At 39.5% G+C, this 10,761-nt stretch overlaps 1 protein-coding gene across 1 annotated transcript in view; it reads left to right on the top strand.

Moving 5' to 3' along the window:
* Positions 1 to 3,184: 3,184 nt before the first annotated feature.
* Positions 3,185 to 10,761, top strand: part of LOC109915512 (formin-2-like) — a 364,588-nt gene continuing 357,011 nt past the window's right edge. The window contains exon 1 of the mRNA XM_048601488.1: positions 3,185 to 3,239. The gene's annotated coding sequence lies outside the window, so the exon portion shown is untranslated. The remainder of the gene's footprint in view (positions 3,240 to 10,761) is intronic.

The raw sequence follows: 10,761 nt of genomic DNA, 5'->3' as shown, positions 1-10,761 counted from the left end.
TTTTTTTTCTTCACAGGTGCTGCCAGCCCTGCTGAGCTTTTCCAGCAACTTTGTTTTTGTTCCTGAGAAGTTAGAGCTGTTTTCCATAAATGAAGGTTGAGGGCTATAAAAGGTTTGGATGGTGTTGATATGGAAAAATCCAGGACAAAAGGGCACAGTTTTAAGGTATTTACAAAAGAAACAGTGTCAACGTGAGAAATAATAATTTTACCCAGCAAGGGGTTAAGATCCTGCGTGTGCAGTGAAGGCAGGCTCAATCGAGGTATCGAAATGGAAACTGAATTATTATCTGATAAAGGAGTACGAAGGGCTATGGAGAAAGGTAGGAGACTGGCACAAAGTGAATTGTTCCTTTTGAAGAGTCAACTCCGACATGAGGAGCCAAGTGGTCCTCTGGGTTTGTAACTATTATCTGATATGTTTCTGTTTAGCTAACTGAAGTTCCCCAATATCACCATTCCTTATATCCTACTTCTCAAAAGGGCTTGGATTTTTCTACTGTCTCCGTCTTGGACACATCTCACCAGCTGTCCATCATCTACAAGGCTCAAGTCAGGAGTGTAGTGGAATTCCACACCCACCCTCATGTCTGGATGAGTGCAGATGGATAATGTAATTTATCCTTTCATTCTGTTTTGCAGTTAGCAGTCTAACTTCCTCATTGGTTACCAATTCAGTGACATTACAAGAGTGCCACTTTCTCATTCATGACCACTACCATCTAGAAAGACTTGAGCAGTAGATGGGTGGGAATGCTGTCACTTGCAAGTTCCCTTTGAATCCAGTCACTGTTCTGATTTGGAAATATATCAGCATTCCTTTAGTGTCGCTGGGTCAAAGTCTTGGAACTCCTTTGTGGTGTTATGGATCCACCTATACCAAATGATATTGGCAAGCAGCTCACCACCACTTTTTTAGGGGCAGCTAGGATGGGCAGTATATGCTGGCTCAGCCAGTGATGCCCCACATCCCAATGAACAAAGGAAACTATGCAGTGATTTGTTCAGTAAGGGAAAGAAGCGAGAATATAAACTGGTGCAATTTTAAGTCTGATTCAGGCATGGAAAAACCTGAAGATTTCCATGGACAAGTCTTTGAAGGGTTCTGGAGAAATTGAAACCATAGTTTTAAAAATATTTGGCATCCTTCTCATGGTTAATCATGAAAAGAATACAGAAGGTTTGCCTAACTGTCTCTGAACCACAGGTTAAGAGTCAGTTTAAAATTTTGTTCAGTCATGACAGCCATACCTTAGGAAGGACCTAGGGCTGCAGAAGAGCTTTACTGGAATGGTAATCTGGAATTAAAGACTTCAATTATGCAGAGATCCTAGAAACTAGGGAATTTTCCCCTTGCCCAGCAAGGAAGATAAATGGAAGTTTTAAACACAATCTTTCTGCTTATTCCGTGACAAATATGATTGCTCCTTGTCTTTGTTGACAATATTAATATATTCTACACGCAACAACTCTGGACCAAATCTTCTGAGGAATAGGATTCCTAGTTGGGTGGCTGTCCCATAGTCCTCAGTTTCTAGCCTGAATCTCTGTTTTGGGTCGTTTGAGAAACAGAGAGAGTACTGGATCTGGGAGCCTTTCAGCACAGTTCAGTATTTGGAGGCCAAACCAAAGACACTTTTTACAACAGTAACTGCTGTGTTGTGGGTTTTAAAGGTCCCAGAGGAACTTTGACAAGCTGCCAAGAAAAGGTAAAGTGCTTTTGGTAAATGGGTAAGCTTGTAGGGCCAGGTATTTGGGTGAGCCTGTAGGGTGGCAGGTTAGTGACGTTGTTGGGTAGATGTGTAAGGTGTCAGGGGATTGGGTGAGAGGGTAGGATAGTATATCAATGGGGGTATAGAGTCAGAGCGTGTGACCCATTCAGGTGCATCATGAAGAAAGTGGTAGTTCAACAGAAAGATTATAGTGGGGTGTGTCTGTTTTATCTTTAACCAAGTGTTAAAGCAGGTTTTTATTTGTATTTACTTACCTGGATCGTTAACCAGGAAATGTTATGCAGAGGGTTCTACCTTTGGGCTAATTATGCAGCTGAAGTTTAAACACCCTGGGCAAATCCTGTGTAGTCAATGCATCGGGATACCCAAGTATTCCAAAGCACATCTTTCAGAGCTATGTTGCAGCAATGATTTATTTTCGAACCGGGCCACACTTGTTGTTTTGTCCCCACCATGGTGTTGAAGTTGATGGGATCTTTTTTCTGTTTTGCCTGCCCCGTGAAATAATGGGAGAACCATCAGCAAGAGACTTCAGTCCTGTAGCAGCAGTTGTGATCTGATATAGTTCTGCTAATAAACACAGGTTGGAATATGGGGCAGTTTTCTTTTTGTTTTCTTTGTATGCTGTCAATATTGGTTATTCAACAACCAGGAAAGGCATAAAACAAGAATTAGAATCAAGTTGCTTCTACAATTGCTGAGCAGTCATCGTTCCAAACTCGAGGCTGAATTATCTGCAAAGGATACAAGCAGTCTTCGCAGAATTCCATTAGCTATTGATTCTGAATTCTGGGCTATTTTGAACTCTACACTTACTTGAAGCCTGTATGAGACTGTCCTGGACTGTTTTGAATTAGAGCTTTGAAGGCCTCAATAATAAGAAAGTCATACGGTCTGAAGTGGAACTTGGGACACACAGTTGGAATAATGATAGGATAATGCACCTAAATTAGTACAACTTGGCAATCCTTGGCAGTATCAAATCAAGCCAAGTTTGAAACAATCCAGTTGTGCTTTGTTTTCCTTGTATTGCAAGGAATTGATTTTTCTGGGAAAAAATGTGTAGAGGAACATTTATTCTAATCTCCCTGTTCAACAAATAGCCAGGCAATGTTTTTCCACTGACTTTCTGAAGAGGTTTATAAAATCTGATGTAATGTTCATATTTTGCACCTGGTACTTATATTGCTTAATGGTTAAGCTTCAAAAAAAATGTCCACGATCCAGAACAAGAGATCCTAGTTCTACAACCCCTCCCCCTAAATTTCATTTGTTGAATTTGTCTGAGATTCTTGGGCACCATTCTCATTGATCATACTTGAGTCAAAGTTAACTTTGATTTGATTTTTAAAATCAGTAAAAATAACATCAGATTTCTTTAACTTTTCTAGTCTGAAAGTATTTAGAGTTGACTTTTTGACCATGTTATTAATTGCTGTCTTTTTCTATTCACAGCAAAGATTGATCAAGAGGCTCAGGAAGCTTTCCTGTCTAGAACTCGTAAAAGGTAACATTTTTCAAACTTCTGATTATGCAGCAAAAAATCTCCTTGGGTAAGCAACATGTTCAAAAGCAGCTGCGGCATATATAATGAATGAATTTGTATCTGGAAAAGCAGACTGTTACTAATGAGTGCAAATTAACTGATCTACATTGTGCCAAAGTTGCAGGTGTAAAAGCTCAGGGAGACTATTCTTTCCCCATATCACTTATTGTACATCAGACATTCAAAATGAAATTCTAGTCTTGTGGTGCATCCAAGATTTGCTAATTGCTTTGAAGATCATATCGAATTTTAGTTCAAACAATGGTGCTGTTTATCTTGGAAGACCTGGTTGTTGATGGCAACATTCCCAAATGTGGTAATATTGTACTTCAATGAATGAGAATCAGGATGAAAATTAGTTTGCTTTTTTATGATCTTAATTGAACTTCATAGAGAAAAGACAGAAGTGGAACATGTCAACCGATGAAGCGGCAGTGTTCAGACAATCTGTTTTTGTTCCTCTTTGCACCATTCTTGAATTTCTTGTTTTCTCATACTGGGGTAAGATGCTGTGCATGCTAGCAATTCTGTGATATTTCACTCTCAGCCATTCTGATGAGACAAGCAAACATAGTGGTATGTGATTCCAGCTGGACTGTGGGGGTGTTGTCACCAATCCCAATTCCATTTTGTCTTAATGACCATTCACATGCTTTGTAGTCTGGTTCTCTTGAAAGAAGTAGCACTGTTATTGTTCACCAAGATGTAAATTGATGATCAGTAATTCTGAGTTTTATTTGGGGCCCTTCTCAGTTTGTTCCACTCAATAAAATAACAAATGTTTATTTATCAGATCCTTGTAAATCCCATATGCAGACAGTTTAAGGTAGAAGTGAATTTCAAGCATGATCAATGGCATTATGATTGGCAACTATAGCACAAGGCTGGTACAGGAGGTTACTCCTCTGTCAGTTAGGTTTTATTGTAAGATCCATCTAATAAGCTAATAAGCCCTGTGTTCTGTACCATGTCCTTCATTGTTTCCTTTTTTAAAAGTCCTCAGGAACCAAGCTGTTCTTCCCCCTTCTCTTTGGAGTGCATATGTATTTTGGTACTTTATTCAAGTGGCCATTTGTCATTTGAGTCTTGACAGTGAGTGCTGGCAGATTATTTAACCTTGCCAAAGAGGAGGGAATACATTACAGCTGAGCCTGACCCTGCATTTCTCTCCGTGTACATTCCAGGCAGACGTTGCGGCGTAGCTTTAAAGCATTTTTATCTTGGTGCTATTTTTTTGCCTTTCGACCTTGAGATGCATCAAATGATTTCTTGCACACCTATCCCAACATTCAGTAATTCAGCAAGCACTGGGCACTGGACCTCTACGATTTACATTACTCAATTGCTCACAAGGTAAATTCACTGAGCTGTTGGTGGGGCGATCTGTGTTATTACTGAACTTGAGGCAGAGTGTTGGGGAGATTCCTGCTCCTCTTGATCATTCAGTGCCTTCCCGACTCACTACTAAAAGTACCTGGTAGTCGCTGTATGAAGTCATTTGAATACAAAGTGAAGAAAAGCTTCTATTTGTATATTTCCTTCCATAGTTTCTTAACTTCTGGTTCACATAGAATAAATGAAGCATGTTTAAAGTACAATGTACAGACATGGAGCAACAAACAAAATAATCAATCATTCCAATGATGTTTAGATGATAAACACTTGCCAGGACACAGTCCTGAATAAAGCCATTGGATCCTCAACGTCCTTATGAGGGAGGGGGCTCTTGCTTAGAAGTGTCATCCAAAATACAGCATTTCTAACAAGCCAAAACCCCCATGCACCTTTTTCAACAATCAGAGTCTCTCTGTCACTGCTGTACAGTGACAGCATTATGTATGGAAGCATTTGGAATAACTCACCAAAGCTCTTCACACAGCATAAATGCAGGGAGGACATTCCCGATGGTGGGTGTGTCCAGAAACAGGGGTCGCAGTCTGAGGATTCGGGGTAGACCATTTAGGACGGAAATGAGACATTTTTTCACCTAAGGAGTGTTGAGCCTGTGGAATTCATTATCACAGGAAGTAGTTGATGTCAAAACATTGAATGTATTCAAGAGGCGACTAGATATAGCACTTGGGACGAATGAGATCAAAGGTTCTGGAGAGAAAGCAGGATTAGCCTATTGAGTTGGACGATCAGCCATGATTGTGATGAATAACAGAGAAAGCTTTAAGGGCCGAATGGCCTCCTTCTGTTTCTAACCTGCAAGCCTGTGACTTCTATCACCTAGAAAGACAAAGGTAGCAGTTCCATGGGCATCACCACAACCTGATAGCTTCCCTCCAATCCACATTCCTCCCTGCCTTGTAATTATTAACGTTTGTTGTTTCACTGTCAGAGGATCACAATTCTCGAAACCCCCCCCTCCCTAACAGCACTGTGGGCATACAGGAACTGTTTCAATACGGAAACTCAGCTTCCCTTGTGAAGATGGTATTAGAGACGGATAGCCAGAAGTGCCCCATCCCATTAACAAACTGTAAGAGAAACTGGATATGCAAGTCATGGAATGGAGTGGGATGTGAACTGTCAACTTTCTGACTACATTGAAACTTTGATCAATTTTCTAAGAATTGTCAGCTTGTATTGTAATGGCGTTTGTGGCCAAACAAATGATTGACCCTAATTTTAACCTTGTCTTAAATAGATGCTTCAACAAAGGCAAAAGAATAGCCGGTTGCTGCCATGAATTAGTTGCCATCTGCATTAATTTGCTGTCACGAGATGAAGGACACTGGGGTAATAGAAGATGGAAAGGTTTAAGGCAATGCATAGCTGTGTAAATAATGGAAAGAAAGGAAAAAGATTCAGACACTGAGCAGGACTAATTAGAGTGAGCCTCCAAAGGGAACTTCTACTTTGTATGCTGTAGCATAGACAGTTCAAGCAGAATGAATACATGAAATGGCTGGGTTAAAAATCAGATAACTATGATAGATCAGCTAGCAGCTGTCAACTGGCTCCATGGTTAATATGGTGAAGATTTATCACACATGTTTTGTGTGGCTTCCTAACAATGAGAAGACAATCAGGCAAGCTAGATGGGTACAGCAGTTGTGATTCCTTTTGGCTGTTTTTCTTTGTTTGATGTAGAGGAGCAGGAAATTTTGTTTTTTAAAAAGCAACATTTCATGGGATAACTGTGGTAAAGATGAAGTAGGTTTTAGTATTTACGGTCAGGCACAATTAGGAAGTACAGAAAACATCAGGACCACCGAATACTACGTGAGGCATTACTCCATATGTAATAGGCAGAATGGACAAGAACCACAACGTAAATTCGTTAATACTGATCATTAACTGCAGGGGAATGTACATTTCTGTTCCTCCTCTCCGCTGTCTCCACATCCAATTTGCATTTTGGCATCCAGATTAAATTTGGAATAACAAATTCTGGCTCGTGAAGGCAACAGTTTTTATTGCAAAACAGCAGCTGATGGTTGTCAAAGTTTATTTTCCATGAATTGTCTCTATTTATTGGTTAAATATTCCAACAGAGAATTCAAAGGCTGCTGGGTCATAGAGTTATACAGCACAGAAACAGACCCTTTGGTCCAATTTATCCATGCTGACCAGATTAAACTAATCCCATTTGCCAGCATATCCCTCAACTCTTCCTGTTCATATACACATCCAGTTGCCTTTCAAATTTTGTTGTAATTGTACTTGCTCCCACCACTTTCTATGGCAGCTCATTCCATACACGGACCACCCTCTGCATGAAACATTGCCCCTCAGGTTCCTTTTAAATCTTGCCCCTCTCACCCTAAACCTATGCCCTCTAGTTTTGGACTCCCCTACCCTGGGAAAAGGATCTTGGCTTTCACCCTATCCATGCCCCTTTTGATTTTTTTTTAATAAACCTCTATAATGTCACCACTCAGTCTCTGACACTCCAGGGAAAATGGCCCCAGCCTATTCAGCCTCTCCCTGTAGCTCAGACACTCCAACACTGGCAACATCCTTGTAAATCTTTTCTGCATCCTTTTCAAGTTTCACAACATCTTTTGGGTTGTGAATTGTACAGCAGATTGAAGGGCAAGCTGACCAGAGATTGCAAGGACCTGGAATTAGACAACCGAGAAAGGTAGCTCAAGTCAGCAAATTTTCTGACTCACTGGACGTGCCTTAGTTGAAATGATACCCCGAAACAAGTGATTTTTGTTCTGGGGTTTGAAGACTGTGATTGATAGGGTTGGGCCCATTGAACCCCAGAGTGATATGTAGGCAGTTACGGTGGTGGACAAGTGCCCTGGGCTTTTAGTTCTGATTTATAAGCTTTTAGGCCCTGCAGCTGTGGCCCTTACAATCCAATCATTGTGGCTGCTCATATTTCCCTAAAGGACATGGCTTAGTTTGCTGACACCCAGGAGAGTGAGTAGTAGCAGCAAAATCTCTGAAATTAATTGAAATAAACAATGCTAAAAGCCCTTGGAACTGCAAGAAAGTTTTTAAAAAATTGAGCAGTGAAAAAAACCTATTAAAGAATGTAGGTTTTTTTATTTTGTTTTCAAAATCAGCTTTATAGTGCGCGTATGCATGCAAGTTTAAAATATCTAAGAATGCACAGTTGGAATTTATTAATGGGTGGTTAGTGTCAGCAGACAGACTCAAAGAACACTAGTGAACCAGATGGATTTTTATGATAGTTGATGATGGTTACGTAGTAACCTTTTAAACCAGCTCTTTAATCTAGATTCTTGAATTCAAATTTCACCATCTGCCATGTTGAGATTTGAACCCATGCCCTGAGATCACTGGTCTGGAGCTCTAGATTACTACTCCAGTGATAAATGCCTCCCCTTTAACACAATTTTTAAAATGTCAAACTACACTAGAAAAATATATTCTACAATCCCAACAGCATCCCTTCATAGTACTCAAACAATAGAGAGAAATCCCTTCTCTATCAAGTCTATAGATTTGACCTAACTGTTGCTTTCAAGCCCTGGTATTGAGAGTCTGATTACCTCTTTCTTGAGTAATCTCACACGAGCTTAGATTTTCTCAGCTTTGAATAGCCCCTTCAGGGTTCTAAACATACGCTTTTGGCCTGGAACCTTCAAGCTAAAACTGCTACACAGAGGTAACCTATTCCTAACATTCTAAATCAACTCCTTTCTCTTGGAGAAACTATTTGATACATTCACCTTCACCAGGACTTCTGCAAACTGGCACTAAAAGCTTCCTAAGCTATGGGTGTTCTCCCCTCAGCAAAACAAAACCTGATCTGCCCAACTGAAAATAGGCTAATAGTCTTAAATGATTAATCATCTCATAAATCTATCCCAATGCAAACAAATTCCCATTAGCACTGCAGGAACTCATTTGTTCGTACTGGCTTTTTAAAAAAAAAATACCATGACTCCAGAAAGCCTGATAAATTGATCATTAAACCCCCCTTCATACACTGAGATCAAAAACTCCATTCCACTAGTTCAAAATCCAGTTTCTAAACTCAGTGCTCTTAAAATGCAATTAAATCATACGCCTGACATCATAGAACTCATTCAAACTTTTTACTCTCTTCCCTTTTACAATGAGGTTAATAGCTTCTATTTAAAAAAAAAAGAAACTTTTCATCAGACCCCATACATTTAAGATGGCTAAGCATTTATGTAGACTCTTTAAACTATCAATCAAAATGTAAACTGTGAAAACTCTGAACCTCCTGAGAAGTTGTCATCTATGAAATTAATCCAAGCATTCATAGTGACATCTCATGCTATTCCTGCTTCAGTTATACGGGGCATGGAGGTAGCTGGGAATGTAATTTGGAGCATAAGATCAGTCATTGAATGGCAGGGCAGGCTGAAGGGCCAGTTGGTGTATGAGTTTTCATTGCATACATTCACGTGCTTATATTATGGTGGACCTTGAGATTACAGCGAAGGACTCATTTGTTTTGCAAATGCATGTTATAGCTGCTACTTTTTTTTTTGTGTAACCCTACCCCAGTTAAACAAAGCTGCTCAGCACTGGATTTTTAAACTCTCACTGAGAGCTGCAGCCTTTTTATTTGTAAAATGATTCAATTTTTAAAGGAAAAAAAACTTCAGATCATGACCTTACACAGATGTTATCCTTTCTTTGAGAGTGTTTATGCCTACATACTCATCAATTTGGAATTCCCAAAAAAAAAACTGAAATGGAGTTTGAGTTCAGCACTGATTATCAGATGCCCCTGCTAAGTTCAGGTTTCTATCGTGTGTGAAAGACAGTCCACCTTTTCTCTGATTGGTAAAAGCCCAATCTGCTAGTAATGGGGAAGGGGCAGGTGCATCTACGTCCTACCCCACTACCATTACAGGTCCATGGAGTCTCTTCAGTTCTTAAGCCCTAAACTTCTGGTGCTGCTTGTGGGAGTGGCTATGGTATTCATCATTCAGCCACTGATGAACTAAGCAAGATCAGATAGTTGAAGAATAATTGGTTTATTTCAAGGAAAAATTGTTGATGTTTTAGGATGTTGGAAAGATATTGAGATAAAAATCAAATGAATATTAGTGTGAATTGTGGGGTTATGAAATAGGTCCATTTTTTATAATAATATCACTAATTCCAGAGAGAAAAGGAACATTTAGATCAAGTTAACAAGCAAAGCCATTAAACAATACAAATGTGTAGAGGAAGCAATTAATATACTTCTGAGATAGAACATTAAAGGATACAGAGAGGAGAGGGTAATCAATCAAGAATGATGAGTTTGTTCTTGAATAACTTTCAATTGCTAAGGATTCTTATTGTTACTAAAAGGCATTGGATTGGGAATGGAGCAGTTTAAGTTCCTAATATAATTCAGTATTGTGATGTATCATTCTCGCTGACAAGGAAGAGAAATCATGAAAATAGCCAAAATGTAATTCTCTAATTATATAAAGCATCAGTGTATTTTGTGTTATAAGCCAAAAAGCATTAAGAATCCAAATGAGTTCAAAGGCATATTTACTGTAAAAGAGCTGTGGATTAATTTAGGAATACAAATGAAGATCTCGTGGTAGAGGCAGCTAGTGTAGATAAGCCACCAAATGGTCAAGATATAGTACTGACAAAAGCAACAGAAACGACTGAACATTTAAACATTTTTTCCAAAACAGTATGGCTGTATCTGCCTGATAGGATAGTGCATAAAAATTCCGTAGGAGCCTTTTAAAAGTGAATTCTTTGCAATATGACCTAGAAGAACTCAGCAGGGTAGACACCATTTGTGGAGTGAAACAATTAACATTTCCATTTGATGGCTGTTCTGATAGCCATTCTGATCAAAGGTCATCAACCTGAAAATGTAACTGTTTCTCGTCACAGACATCACCTGACCTGCTGAATAGTCCCAGTTTGTTTTTTTTGAGTTGGAATTCTGAAAACTCTATTGATAACATGTTAGTGTAGTTGAATCCGAGACAACAGGGTGCAGGGCTGGATGAACACAGCAGGTCAAGCAGCATCATAGGAGCAGAGAGGCTGACGTTTCGGGCCT

The sequence above is a fragment of the Rhincodon typus genome, chromosome 9, assembly GCF_021869965.1.
Source record: "Rhincodon typus isolate 14 chromosome 9, sRhiTyp1.1, whole genome shotgun sequence".
NCBI lineage: Eukaryota > Metazoa > Chordata > Chondrichthyes > Orectolobiformes > Rhincodontidae > Rhincodon > Rhincodon typus.
Note: the sequence above shows the minus strand (reverse complement) of the source record. Positions and strands in the feature narration are given on the sequence as shown.